Genomic DNA, 16,154 nt, shown 5'->3' with positions numbered 1-16,154 from the left:
AATTAGGATTGAATTCCCAAAAAGTTCCAAAATTACTCTAACTATACTTTTACGGTCTTATACTACATATTTATATAAAGTGGTATGTATTTTTAGCATTAACAATTCTAAAATAGGAATTTTGATTAACTCTAAAGATATGCTGTCTTGTGTCAAATGGTCAGTTAACATTTAATTATTTATGTTAAAATAAATAAGCATATCCATTTTATTTGTATGCAAAGTTTTAAATAAATAGTAAAATTATATATACAAAAAGGCAAGAAATGGTAAAAATGATCTCACGTTATCCTTTAATCTTTAAATTTCTCTTTAAAATTTTTTTTATTATTTTTATTTTATGTGTATGAGTGTAATGCCTGCATGTAGGTAGGTGCACCTGTGTCATGCAATGCCTGTGGAATTCAGAAGAGAACATCAAATACCCCTGGAACTGGAGTTACAGCCATTGGAGTGCTGGGATTCGATCCCAGGTCTTCTGCAAGAGCAGCCAGTGCTCTTGGTTAATAGCCATTTCTCCAGCCCCATTAATCTTTAAATTTTTCAATAAAACATATCTTATTATGTCAGGAGTATTAACAGGAGTACTTATTATTAGATGTTACTGATAATGAGCTCAAGACTACTTTCATTTTAACATGCTTGATTTTAAGTATATTTTAGCTCCTTTATTTGAGATTATTGTACTTACTCATACTTTACAACTGATATAAGATATAATGTAACTATTATTAGTTTATAATGTAAATATTTTATATTTTAATGCAGTTTTTATAGTTTTACAGTTGATTAGAATTTAGACTATTTATTATTATCATGTTACATACACATGGTTTCTTTAAACAAAACCAAGAAAGGAAGATTTTCTAGAGTCCAGCTGAAGTAATGCTATGTGTTATAAAATACAACTTTACCCTTTTACTCTCCACCAGCCTTCACATCCCTTTGTTTGTCTTTATTTTGAGGTAAACATTTGCCTTTGCTTTCCCTCTCCAAGCTTGGTCCCAGTGAAGCTCTGTAGTTAGGCCCTTAACCTGTATCAGGGAGTCTGGAGGAACTGGGAAGGATTAAGACACAGTTGGATTATACATGACAAGTCTGACTGGAAAAGAAATTCCATTATCACCGCGTTAGAAGCTGAGCTTCTTTCTTCACATCAAAGGTGTAGGGAGAGGGAGAGAGAAAGTCTTCAGAATGGATTTCCTTTCATTTCCACTTCAGTTCACTGCAGCTGGGTGTTCAGTAGTCTCAGACCCTGAAAGAGCTTGAAGCTGACTTTAACACACTGGGAACTTCAGCTCAAGCAGACTTGACAAGAACAGACAGATGCTTCAGCAGATGCAGCTTGTGAGAGAGAGATTATTTTTTTTAACCAAAAGTTGCTGATTTTTCTTCAAAAAAAAAAAAACAAAAAAAAACACAAACTTTCCCCTGATGAGATAAGTTTTAAAGTGTGAAAATGTTGACATTTTTCTTTACACATCACAGGTTTGCTATATTTATTTTTATTTATTTGTTTATTTTCAGCTAACATAATTCTCCTATGGTGGATCATGTAGACAATATTCAGAGTCTGTCAACACCCCCCCAGGCTACTGCCATGGTTTTCAAACTTGTAGCACTTGAGTGGGCTTACCAGGGACATGGTTTCCCCACTGCGTGAATTGCGTGGACAAAACGAAAGCATGGCTAGTGCTGGAATTCTGCTGAGGAGCTGATGAGGCCTCAGAGTTCCTCTCAAGTCTCACTCAACCTGTCACAGAAATTTCTAAATTGCTGCCTGGGGAGAAAATTAGGACCTCGCAGGCACCTGAAAAAGTTGTAAAAGAGAGGTGAGAATTGTGAGCACGTAAAGGAGCTTGGCAACTACGACAGCAACCTGTACGGGAGTAAAGCACACCAGCAACCTCCTTCTATATTCACGTGGGAGGAAATCTGAGAACATTTACAGGTCCACAGAGAGCATTTGACATGTGTGCACTCTCTATCTAAGCCTAAGGTTGACACGTATTCTGTGAAACGGCATTCTAATCAGTTGACTGAGTTCAGCAGAGGGCTCATGACTGGTATCTGATCACTCTGGAAGTTGAGGCAGGACAGGGAGATTGCCTAAAAAGTTGATTGCTTTAGCCCTCAGTGCTCTACAGAAAGCAAAACCCCAGGAGAAAGTCCATATTCTGTACCCCCAATCTCCTCAGGAGAGCATCCTTTCCTTTTCTAGAACAGGAGCCAGAGAGAGGCTGCATCAGCATCACCTGGGAACCTGTTAGAAATGCAGACACCACACCTACTGATCAGAAGCTCAGGACTTATGCTCAGCAATCTGTGTTTTCACAGGCTTGCCATATGTTCCTAATGAACACAGAAGTTTAAAAACCACTGCTCCTGTATCGAGCACAATCTGTCTATTACTCTGTATTGATTTATTCTCAACAGCACAGGATGTGGCTCAGTCCCTACATTTTCTCAAAATTTTCCCTTCTCCTTCTGCCTCCAGCCATTGTTTCTATTTCTCCCCATTAGCAACACTGTTCTTTTGTTAAACGCTGTTTTTATAGCACAACAGAACAGAAAACACTAGATCTCATTCCCCACAAAGACACTAACATAACAATAAATATTCTAAAAGTCCTTATGAGAACTCTAAAAACTACTTTAAAAGTTTCAGTACCCCAGGCATGTTCAAAACTAAGGAAAGGCCCATTGAAGATGGTGAAAAAAATAATAATTTCATTCATGATATTTTCTCCACCAAACAGTAATGGGGAATAAAATCAGCTCAGGGCTTCTCCATTACGGAAGGAAGATTGGTCAAAGTTCAACATTCTAGCTTTGGGGAGGACCAAGTACAAGACTGGGTCAGTCTCACCTGATTTAGAGCATTAGATAGGAGCCTGCTTGCTTCAGATGCCTGGAGACTGGCTCACTGCAGGCCAAAAGACACACGCTTGCTGTAAATGGAGGCTGGAATTGTTCAGCATGATCAGGAAGGAATATTAGATTGATGGCGTCTCTTGAAGAAGAAAAAGGAAGAGTGGAATGCATGGCTGATGTTCAGTCTGTGGGGAGCTGCCTGATGAACTGCTTTCTGCCTGTCTTGACTAAGAATACTGGTGCAACCCGGGGCTGGGGCTTCACACCCAGAGGCTGGTGTGAACAAGGGGGCTCACCAACCTGTTGAGGCGCCAGAAAACCTGCATTACCACAGTCTGACAGCAGGGGGTGGTAAGAGATGACGAGCTCCTGAAAAAAGCTGCTGCCAACTGCTGTGAGAAATTGTGCCCAGACCCTGAGAAGACACACCTCTTTAAAGACGTGAGAGTTCCTAAGAATCTCTAACTGGAAAGACTGGAGAAATTCTTCCCCTGTATAAAGAAAGTCCATAAAGATGTGAAAGAGTTTATTTCTCAAATGCTAAATAACCACCATAAAACAATAAAGACTTGAAGAAAAAGGGAAACATGGCCAAAGCCAGAACAAACTGAATGTCCCAAATCTGAACATAAAGAAACAAGTGTCTGTCAATTTACTTTACAAATCAAAATAACTGCCTTTAAGGAATACTAAAAAAGGGTGGAGATCTAAACGATTTATCAGTAAACTGTGTGAACAAGAGGAGAATACTAACAGAGAGTTAGAAGTTATAAAGGAACAGCCTAACATAAATTCTGGATTTGGAGAATATATGAACTGCCCTGAGAGAATCGACAGAGAGAAATGGTCAGCGATCTGATGCAAAAGAAGGAAGAGCCAGTGATCGCTCACGGGCAACGTTGTACTGCCAAGTGCGGACTGTGGTTGGCGGGTGGGGGGGGTTACAGAAAGAGGAGAGAAAAAGAGAGAGGAGAGGAGAGAAAAAGAGAGAGGAGAACTTATTTGATGATCACATTTGAAGACAAACCATCCACATTTGAGAAAAAAAAATGGAAGCACAATAAGCTCAACAAGCTATAAGAAATTAAGTATGAAATAGGTTGACCCAAACAGGCTAACACAAAGGTTCATGATGATGGAATATTTAGAAGCGAAAAAAAGAAAGAAACATTAAAAACAGTGATGGAAAGTACACTATCACATGCAGGGTGAAGAACATTACCAGCGGATTATGTAGTAAGTAGAAGCAGCACAGGTCACAAGGTACTCAAAATCCTGACAACAAAACAAAACAAAACAAAAAAACAGCAAGAACAATACAGCAAGGAGCTGGAGAGGTGGTTGAATTGGTCATGTGCCTGCAGCACAAGCATGAAGCTCCGACTTTGGATCCCAAAACCCACTTTAAAAGCTGGGCACGCAGCACGTGCTTGTAATCTCAATGCTGTGAGGCAGAGAGAAAAATCCCAGGGGCTCTCTGGGCAGCTAAATTATTCAAATCACTGAGAGACCCTGTCTCAAAAAACCAAGGTAAACAGTGATTAAGGAGGATACCAGACATTAATCTCTGCCCTTTACATGTCCACATCACACATACATGTGAGCATGCCACATACACACAAGTACTCCACAGACATAATCACACAAATTTAAAAAAGAGAGATTTTCAAGAATGTTCTTAAATGGAAGCTGAAGGAGGTCACCTTTACTAACCTTCTGAAAACTAGAATCTTCAGGTTGAAACACAAAACTGCTAGTGAGTCACATGAAAGTATGTGAAAGTATAAAGCTCTCTAATAATGCTAAATATCTAAACAAGTTTGGAATATTATAAAATTATAATACTGAGTATGCAAATCACTTTCAATACTGACAGAATTTAAAAGACAAAAGCATAAAAAGAAATACAATCATAAAATTATGCTAATTAATATAAACATAAAAACATAATTTGTTACACCAATAACAAAGTAAGAAAAAATGTAAATGAGTAGAGGCTTTGCATGGTACTGAAATCACAGCTTAAAGTCACAGTTAAAGCTCTAGGAAGCTTTCACTTATCCTTTGAGAATTTCAAACATGTGCACAATGACTTAAGGTGAGTTTCATCCTCCAGCTTTCTTGGGATTCCCCCCAGCACATCCCCCTCTCAACTCCCGTCTTCTTACTTTTAAATATTACATTTATGTATGAGCACACGTTTTAAATACTATTTTTATGTATTCATAGAAATTTTCAGGGGCTGGAGATATGGATCAGTGGTTAAGAACACAGAATGTTTTTGCAGAAGACCGGGGTTGAAATCACAGCACCCACATGGCAGCTAACAACTGTCCGTAACTCCAGTTCCAGGGGATCTGACAGCCTCTTCTGTCCTCCGTGGGCATTGCACAACGTGGGTGCACTTACCTACATGCAGGCAATACAAACATACACATAAAAATAATAAAATGTTTTTAAAAAATAAAATTTCATAAATTTGTACAGTGTATTTGATCACACGCATGCACCACTATCTCCCTCCAACCTCCCCAAATCCCTCCCTCTATCCCCAACCCTCCAAACTCATGTCTCCTTTTATTTTGTTATTAATAGCACTCTGAGTCCAATTAGTACTGCCCATAGGCATGCACATGAGTGTGCAGCCATCCACTGGAGAACGGGCAACCTAGCTGTGGTCAGATTCAAAAGAAGAGTGACTTTCCCTCCCTCATCAATCAACTATCAATAACTCCCCTGCCGAGAATGGATTTGAGGGCTCCCTTCTCTCATCCATGCTGGAACTTTGATTGGCATGATCTTGTGCAGGTAACCATCTCTGCTGTGCCTTGATGTGTGCAAAAGCTGTGTCATGTCCAGAAGGTGTTTTATTTACAATCCTCCATCCCCTCTTGCTTAACATGCCTCCCTCCCCCAGGGCTCCTTTCTAGTTGTCTGGCTTCCACTTTTGTTCCAAGTTATACATCTAAAAAAAGAAGATTTAAAGCTAAGATCTACATATGAGAAGGACATGTGGCATTTGAATTTCTGGGTCTGAGTTATCGCACTGTAATTTTCCACTTCCACCAAATTTAATTGCAAATTTATAATTTCATTTTTCTTTATGGCTGAGTAATATTCCATTGTGTATATGTAACACAATTTCTTTATCCATTCATCTCTTGATGAACATCTTATGCAATTCCTAGGTGAACCACAAACAAAAGATACATAGAAAAGCAAGCAATGTATGTTCTCCCTCATTCTTAGATTGCAGCACCAATCCCTTCTATGTGAGTATATAAATTCTGATGTAACACCAGGAACCAGGAAACGGGAAAGCACACATAAAGGTACAGGAAAAGGAAGAACCTGAAAGGGGATAGTAGGGAACAGATGTTATGGGGGGTGGTATTAGGCAGGGAGGAGAGAAGGGAGGGACATGCAAGAGACCATGATGTCAGGGAAGGAAGGAAATCAGGAGAGGGAGGACGGTGGGAGTCGGGTGATATTGGGGGGAGGATGGGGATAATGGGGACTCTGTGACTAGAGTGAGAGGAGGGAGGCCTGATAGGAGTAAAGAGAGTAGAGATGAATGAATCTTGGGGGCTAGGAAACCTAGAGGGAAAAGTGATGCCCTTCAAACCCCATGAGAAATGAACATACAGTGTTTGAACATTAATGCATATGTATACCTGGGAGCTGCTTGGAAAGGAACAAACAGTGCTAGATGGAAGAGACCTCCCTTTGAGTGGCTGTTGAAGATGGTCTAGGAGACTCCCAAAATAACACAGGGTATTGCAAAACTTCTTGGTTATCGCACAGAACTAGTAGATAAGACCCTACTGTTAAAGACAGGACATACTTAGGTTATAGGACTTGAAACAGTGGAGCAGGAACTGACCTGGAAGCCTTCTAACTGAAGTGTGGCTACCATAATGCTAGATAATAATATGCAAACTGCCAAGGGAGAAAAACAATCAATGGTCCAACCCAGTCCTACGCCAATTACCATAATGACCAGCACAGCATACTACCTCTATTGGTGTAGTAGTGGCAATGTTATCTGGTGGGCAATCAACAGCTATCAAATCGAACTTAGAGTATTCTCAATGGGAGAGTATCGTGGGTGGATCTGTAAACTTGGCCAAATATACATGGCAGGAGAGGACATAGATTCTAGAGAAAATCTTATCTCTTTCATATCTCTAGACAAATGAAACTTCTTACTATATGCTAAATATCAATCTTTATATTTGCAGACAAGCGTACCATACACCACTCACCAAAGAAGCTTCTTTTTACAACAAATGGAGGCTACTGCAGAATTACCTGGTCAGACACAGAGACCATACTTCAAGAGGTACCCAGTACTAGGTCACACATTTACAGTTGAACCTCCATAACTAAGGCCCATGGAACATAGCAGCACAAGGTGTAGAGAGAAAACTGATGAATGCCTCAGCTCTCACCAGTAAAGCTTCCTTATAGAACAGAGTGCGGTACACACAGAAGACCACAACCGACCCAGTGTTAAAGAACAAGAGACTATAGAGTGTAGTATAGGACTTCTGTATGGAACCTCATCCTCCCACAGCTCAGGGGCCATCTTGGAAGAGGGGTTGGAAAAAATTGTAAGAGCCAGGGCTTGTTCATGAACACAGGGAAACAAGCTTTCAGGCCACTAGAAGTTTGCACATGTGAACTTGTGGCAATGGTGGCATTGAGCACAGGACCCATGTCAACTCAATTAAACAAGGGCCCAAAGAGGAAGAGAGAAATAGGTGTCAGGCCAGCACTAGACTGAGAAATATTGAAAACTGATTGCTGCTGGGTGAGGGAGAGTATGACTTACATATGATCACAAGATGGGCTTACTGGACACCAGTGGATGCATTTACACTGAAGGACATTGGGTACAAACACCTGAATGAATAGAACTTAACGTGTATGGCAGAATACATGAGGTCCCCTGAGGGGATGAGAGAAGGAATGGATGGGAGAAGGGGTCTAAATTTGATTAAGAACTGTTGTATGAAATTACAAAAGCTCAATAAAAATATTTTTAAAAGATACATAGACAATACACAAAAATTAGGAAGAAATCAAGAACATCAGAGAGAAATTTAAAATAACAACAACTTTGAGGGCTAGAGAGAATGGCTCAGTGGTTAAGAGCAATAGCTGCTCTTGAAGAAGACTTAAGTTTGAGTCCCAGCACCCACATGGCAGCTAACAACTGTAAGTCCAGTTCCGGGGGTATCTGACACCATCTTCTGACTTCTGCGAGCATTGCACGATGGATGCATCTGCACAGATGCAGGCAATACGCTCATATACATAAAATAAAAATAATATTTAAAAAATAACAACAACAAAGAAACTAAACAAGAACAAAAAATAACTGTAATGCCTAAGAAAATAAAATGGTAACAATAAGTAATTTCCTTTTAATAATGTTTTATGTGTAAATGGACTAAATTTTGAAGTTCCAAATAAAGCTTATAGTGGAAGCAACAGTTAAAAAATGTGAACAAATTATATACTACTTATGAAGTCATTTTATACACACACACACACACACACACACACACACACACATATATGCAGGCTGGACTTGGTGACACACACCTTCAATTCCAGCCTTTGAAAGGCAGAATCAGGTAGATTTCTGTGAGACTGAGGCCAATTGGACTGTATATTGAGTTCCAGGCCAGTTGGGGTTACAAGGACGCCCTGCTTCAGTGAACCTTCCCCCCGACACACACACACACGGTAAAAGTCAAAACTCAAACTTGGGGAAATTTTCCATACAAGTGAAAATTAAAAGAGACAAAGAATGACCATATTTATTTCAGACAAAATAGACTTTAACTCAGAAATTCACAACAAACAATGATGTGCATTACACAATAACAAATGTGTCAGTTCATCAGAAAAATTCCACTGTTTTATGTTCCAACAAGACATCCAAAACACAAAACACTGTCAGGATTATAGGAGAGACAGTAATGTGTGTATTTATAGAGTTAAATATATCATTTTTATTATGAATAAAATAACAAATCAGTAAGAACCCAAGGACTAAGCAGTACGGACAATTGAGCCTAAAACTATTCTCCAGAACACTCTAGTCAACAACAGCAGAGTATCAAATTTCCTCAACACATGCTACATTCCCAGGATATGTAGCACGTGCAACCACAAGAGAAGCCTTACAAAATCCAGGAAGACTGAATCCGCACTGCATGTGCTTCCTGACAGAAAGAACATGAAACTACAAATCAACAGAAAAAAAGGAAACCATGAAATTCACAAACATTTGGAAATTAAATTGTTCACTCTTGAAAATCAAAGGGTCAGAAAAGAAACCACAACAGAAACTAGAAACACCTTGAGACAAATGAAGGTGAAAATATAAATGTGTTGAAACTTCTGTAATACAACAAAAGTAGGACTTAGAGATTTTATACCAGGAAGAACCTACATTCTAGAAGGTGTGATCTTAAGCCAACAATTAACTTTATAATTCAAGAGCCTAGAATAAAATGAAGTCTCAGAGTAGAAATAAAGCAAAGGAAAGGTGGCTGGAGGCCCACTGGATTATGAGTTGGTCTTATGAAAAGATCAACAAAATTAACAAACCCCTAAATAAGCCAGCTAAAAATAATACAGAAAAGAATAAAATAACAAGTGGCTGGAGAGATGGCTCAGCAGTTAAGAGCACTGACTGCTCTTGCAAGGACCCGGGTTCGAGTCCCAGCACCCACATGGCGGCTATGAACCATCCTTAACTCCAGTTCCAGGGGAATCTGAAGCCCTTTTCTGACCTCTGCAACATTGCATGACACAGGTGCGCTCACATACGTGCAGGCAATATACCCATACACATAAAATAAAAAATAAAATATTAAAAAAGAATAAAATAACAAAACCCAGAAATGAGAGCAGCTGTCATGATGGATGCCACAGCACAAAGCTGGGACAAATGTAGAAATCCATAGATACATACAACATACCAAGCATGAATTATGGATATATGAGAATAATTTGAGCAGACCTATAACTAGTAAAAGAATTGAAATGCTAACCCAAAACTGCCACGCAAAAATAAGCTCAAGGTCAGGTGGCTTCACTAGAGAATTTTAGCAAACATTTAAGAGAAAAATTAACGTGAATTCCCATCAAATTCTTCCCCCATATAGAGGAGAAAGTAACATTTCCAAAAAAAATTTATGCAAGCAATATTATCCCATTATCAAAATAAAGGGAGAGAAAGGAGGGAAAACTTTAGGAGAGAAAACTTTAGACTAATACTTGTGTAGTATTGATACAAAAATTCTCAATGAACATCAAACAATAACATATTAAGTAGGTCATATAGAGTAGGATTAAGTAGGATTTATTTTTGGAATGCTATGATGCTTCTGCACACAAAATCAACCAATGTAGCACACCACACTAATGTAACAAAGAGCCATGTGACAATCATAACTAAAACAGAAATACCTGAAAAAATCAATACTCTTTCATAATAATGCTCAACAAGCTAAGGATATAAGGAATGGATCCTAATGTAATAAATGTGAACAGTGATGGACTGAAACATTTCCTTTAAGAAAAATGAGACCAGTATTTCCATCTGAACTGTCTAGTATACACAGTACTAAAAGTCCTAGCCAGGGTAGCTAGCAAACGAAATACAAGGCATTCAAATTAGACAAAGTAAAATGTAAATTTACCTCTGTTCACACAGTGGTAGAACTAAGAAGCAGAATAAAATTGTAGGATACAAATTCACCATACACTAACGATGCACAACTATAAGAAATGAAACAATTCCATTTACAACTGCATCAAAGAGAATAAAATATTAATAAATCCACCTAAAGAGATGAAAAATTAAAATACTGAAAACCATACAAATAACTGTAAAGACAACTCATATTTATGGAGTGGAAGGAAAAATTGGAAACTTGATATTATCAAACATTCGTATTACCTTCAAAGTAAATGCAGTGCCTACCACAATCTCAATGGCTTTTGTTTTTTCTAAAATAGAAAAAAAGTCATCCTGAAATTCACAAGAATCTCAAAAGGACCATAAACAGGCAAAACAATCTTGAGAAAGAAAAGCAAAGAGAGACTTCACAATTTCTTATTTGAAAGCATAATACAAAATTATCACAATCAAACTAGGAATGGTGGTACACACCTTTAATTCCAGCACTCTGAAGGCAGAGGCAGGTGGATCTCTGTGAGTTTAAGGCCAGCCTGATCAACATAGTGAGTTCCAGGCCATTTGGGGCTACTGAGAGAGCCTGTCTCAAAAAGACCAAAAAATGTTACCATAATCAAACCACTATAAACCTCATATAGAGACCAATAAAACAGAACAGAGTCCAGAAAGGAACTTTGGTGTGTGTGTGTGTGTGTGTGTGTGTGTGTGTGTGTGTGTAATAAGCGTCAATGAGTGCCAAGGTTACAGTATAAGGAAATAATAGTCTCTTCAATGAATATGGTTTTATTTCTTCATTCAGTTGCCATGAAGAATTTACACCACATATTTATTTTCTAGTTTATCATCCATTGCCCACTCCTATTTACATACTCTAGGTTAGGATTAAAGTTCCATATGAACAGGTGTTTCATCCATCTGCTATATTCCCAGCTTCTAGAACATCCCTAGTGATTTAAATAATTAAAAGTACAATTAAAGCCAGGAGTGGTGGCCCAAGCCTTTAATCCCAGCACTCAGGAGGCAGAGGCATGAGAATCTCTGTGAGTTCCAGGTCAACTTGGTCTATATAGTGAGTTCCAGACCATCTGAAGCTACAGGGAGACACTGACTCAAAAAAATCAAAAGAGAAAACATTGAAAACATATGGAAAATGGGCCTAGTGAGATGACTCCATGGTTTAGAGCACTGGTTGCTCTTGCAGAAGACGTCGTTATATTCCCAGCACCCACATGGCAACTAACAACCATCTTTGACTCCAGTTCCAAGGGAATTTGACATCCTCTTTTGACCTTCCTGGGCCTGCACAAGGGTGTACTTACATACATGCAGGCAATACACTCATACGCATAACATAAAATAAAAAAATATTTTTTAAAACCTATGGAAAACCAAATGACAAGGTACAGCTTCCAATCTGTGGGAATGCTCTTTGTAAAAGGACATAACCTGAACTAATGCCTTTTAATTAACCCAGCAAAACCATGTGCTCTTGTGTCTTGTGACCTTCGCACCTGATCTTGTTTCCTTGCCAACCTCAATTTGGTACACCACCCAAAATGATATGAATGAATGAATGAATGAATGAGGGTATGCTTGAGAATTAACAGAGCAAAACACTGAAAGGAGGTGCACCCATCTCCATTGCACACAATGGAGACTGGGAAGGACCCAGGACCCTGTTTGAGGATAGCCTAGAACTAGGAACGAAAAGTCCAGATGGACTGTAAAGATTAGGGCGGACTCAAGCTTGTACTTCTCCAGCCATGTAGATGCCATGTAGATAAAGCTTGGGTGATGACCAAACGTTCTCAGATAAACCTTGCCTAGACATATATTATATTCCTTGATTTAGTTGTATGTATAATTTGTCAGTAGGTTGTTGGACTAATATGGTTCACTCTGGTTTTTTAAAACTATCTAGGCATTATTTATCTCTCGCATTGTCTAACCCTTCTACCATGGTTTCCCCATTTAAGGTGCCCCCATTTTCCCCATTTTGTCCTTAATAATACCCTTCTTCTATGGTCCCACCTCTCTTGAGCTCCTTTTTTCCCTTTACCCCCTAGTTTCCTTGTATACCCTTCCCTTCCCCCTCCCTTAAACTAAGCCAATTTTTATCCATATCTCCCTTATTAACACCTGTTCCCTACTGTTCTTCTCATTCAGGTTCATTCTTTTCCTTTATCTAGCAAACCTTTTTTTTTTTTTGAGGAAATGACCTGATACATTCCTGAGCCTGATAGCCTGTAGTGGAGCTCTTCCCCCTTCCCGCCAATTCTTTTAAACTAGCCAAAGGGGAAAAGACACAGTTCTCTTGCATTAGGAATAAAATCCACGCCCCACCCAAAGCTTCTAGGTCTGGTATGTATTTGCTGGATCTTGCTCATGCAAGGGATTCTTGTAAAAATAAAATCTGCCTTGCCAAGTTATTTTGGGTTTGTCTACATGGTTTTTGTATGGTATTGATGAGGTCCTTAGATCTTGGATTTTATTTCTAATGTATTTGACAGAGTACATGACATCTGGCTGGTGGGGTGGGGGTTTTTATATGAGAGGTACAGACAGGATAAGCGTACAAATATGGTAAAAATATATTGCATGAAATTCACAAAAATTCAGTTAAAAAAAGAAATAGAAAAATAAAAGCTTTTGTACAGCAAAGAAAACAATCAATAGCGTGAAAATATAGTATGCAGAATGGTAAAACATGTATCTGAGAGGGGATTAATAGTTAGAATATATAAATAACTAAAAAAGTCATAATAAAACTCTAAATCCAGTCAATAAATGGACAAATGGAATCAACACACACTTCTCACAAAACAAAGTAAAAATGTCCAGTAAATACATGAAAACAATATTAACCATCCTTAGTATTCAGGGAAATGCAAATCAAAACTAAATTAAGATTCCGTTCACTCATTAGAATGGATTTCATTAAAAAAGAAACAACAAATGCTTATGAAAATGTGGGGAAAAGGAAACCATATGCACTTTTGGTGGCAATGTAAAATAGTACATCCACTATTGAAATCAGTAAGGAAGCCCCTCAGAAAAGTATAAAGAGAACTACCTTATGATCAGGATTAACGACACCTGGCAATATACCCATGGGAACCGAAGTCAGCATACTGTGGAAATTCTTGAACATTCTGTTTATTCATAGCAATATTCACAACATTCAAGATATGCAATCAGTCTAGATATCTAGCAACAGATGGATGGATAGAGAAATGTGGCAAGTACATATAATGGAATTCTATTCAGTCATAAAAAAGGATTAAAGTATGTCATTTGATGGAAAATGGGTGAAACTAGAGAGTACCATATACATCAAAATAATCAAGACTCAGAAAGATAAGTACTGTCTTTTATATGTGGACTCTAAACACACACACATACACACACACACACACACACACAGCAGTAGGGGGAAGGGAGAAGAGGAGAGACTGAGAAGGAGAAATATCAAAGTACATGACATACCTAAATGAAATGCCGTTGTTAATCCCATAGCTTTGTACAAATGGATACTCACTAATAAAAAAGAAGTCTATCTGTTGTCACACCTATTCAAGCTCCACTTTATCTCTAGGTGATTATAAACTGATTCATGTTTATTTCTATGGGCAAAGATTCTGATTTATATCAACATCTTATACTTCAGACCCACAGGAACTGCTCCAAAGATGTTTACTGACAAATATCCCTAGCCTTGCAGCACAGATGTGCATTCTGGTTTCTCCAGCAGCCCTAATGAGGAAGGATCTGCCTTCTGCCATGAGGTAGCTGCAAAAAAATGATTTCAGTTTGACCTATCAATGATAAGATCACTCCAGTAATGTAACATTGGAGGTGCCACTGAAATCATCCTTAGGGTTAAAAATATAATCCACTCACCTAAGTATGCTTAACTTCTAGATAATATTTAGGTATAAATCAATATATTTTAAACTGCAAATTATTCCCTTACAGAGTAGGCTGTGACTACTATTTTTATGAATCAGAATAGACTGAAACAAAATAAGAATGATTGAAATTGAAATATAGGTAAATAAAAATAGGTATTATTTGGGAATACTTTCATCATTACTACTGCACCATACATGTGTACATATATGTGCAGGTCACAGCAGGAAGTACTTAGCTTTGCCTTATGGATCCTAGTAGTGTTGTGGGTCCCTAGCCAGACCCCATGGCGATTTGGTTGATCCAGCTCAAGCACTTTCAGTGTGTGCACCCACCCTTTTCTCCTGATAATTGTTCCCTGAAGGGCTCCCCTAGAAATGTGGAGAACAAGCATAGGGGATTCCTCATTTCCTTGGGGTCAGAGGATGATTTGAAAGTACAAAAAAACCTTGACTCAAGGAGAGCAACTTCATGTTCCAGTTCTCTCTCTAATGGTATCAGGGGAAGTCCCAATTTTTTAGGCTTCCTCCCTTACCCAGTCCTGCTTGATTCACACCCACATGGGTTCTCCCCACATCATCTGTTCAAAAATCCTCTCACTTTCAGGTTGTTTTCATGGATCATCCTATATAACTTGCCATTAAAAAATAAGAAAAACTCTCAAAGGGTCTAAGGATATAATCAGTCAATATAAAAACCTTTAAATTAAACTACTTTATGATCATAGTTTTCTGTGTGTGTGTTCTCTAGGAAAGGTACAGAATCTTATACAGAGATCTTGATCAAGGGAAACTCTGTATTCGATTGTTCTTGAACTGAGATTCAGGAAAGCAGGTGTGTCAGCCATCTGCCAGCATATGGAGGATGCTCTTCTCCGAGTTGTGCCAGTACAGACTACAACGAGCAAAGGACGCTGGACCTACCATGCATTGAGGGAAAAAGGAATGGAGATGCAGTCTTGTTTCCCTCTGGGTAAAGGTCGTACTGCTTTAGAAAATGTCAGGTTGGAGCCTCTCACTGTATCCACACAGACACAAAGCAGGCAAATGCTTGGCGTTCTAAAGTCCTGGGGCCCACTGACAGCCAGCCCTCAGCACTTGTCAGCTCCTGCTGGGGGTCCACGCCATCACCTCTCGCTGCTCATTGTTTGACAAATACCAAGGTTCCCACGCTGGTGAGGATTCATCTCTGCTGTGTGTCACAGAATTGTGTCCAGACTACAGAAAATAGACTGCAGGCTGTAAACTAGAACAAACGCAAGACTTTTGTACCAATCAAAAATAGACACCTCAGGAAACATAAGCCAGGAAAACAAGCATTCCTTAGCTAAACAACCATGGTATTTCAGTTGATTTGTCTGTGGAAAGCTCACCTTTGGAAGGTATTTGGATTGTTTTAACCAATATTAACAGGCAGAAAGCACGTGGATTTGCTGAAGATTCAGGGAAAATAGACAACAAAGAATTGAAGGAAAAGAGGCTGTTTCTCACGTAATTGAAAAAAAGATTTCCAAGGAAAACATAAATTTGAGGAGTCTGTGTAGACCTTAAAGTCTTAATTATTCCTTAATATTACTCATCAATTAAGTTATCTGCTATGAGGACTAATTAAAGAAATTCCAGTTCATCTACATGGTAGAATACAGTATATA

The 16,154-nt window shown here is 38.6% G+C and overlaps 1 pseudogene; it reads right to left on the bottom strand.

Moving 5' to 3' along the window:
• LOC103729204 overlaps positions 1-16,154 on the bottom strand; it is a 100,020-nt pseudogene that overhangs the window by 16,137 nt on the left and 67,729 nt on the right.

This window comes from Nannospalax galili, unplaced genomic scaffold (genome assembly GCF_000622305.1).
Source record: "Nannospalax galili isolate Female #2095 unplaced genomic scaffold, S.galili_v1.0 scaffold151, whole genome shotgun sequence".
Classification (NCBI taxonomy): domain Eukaryota; kingdom Metazoa; phylum Chordata; class Mammalia; order Rodentia; family Spalacidae; genus Nannospalax; species Nannospalax galili.
The sequence above is the reverse complement of the archived record's forward strand: the minus strand, read 5'-3'. Positions and strand labels throughout refer to the sequence as shown.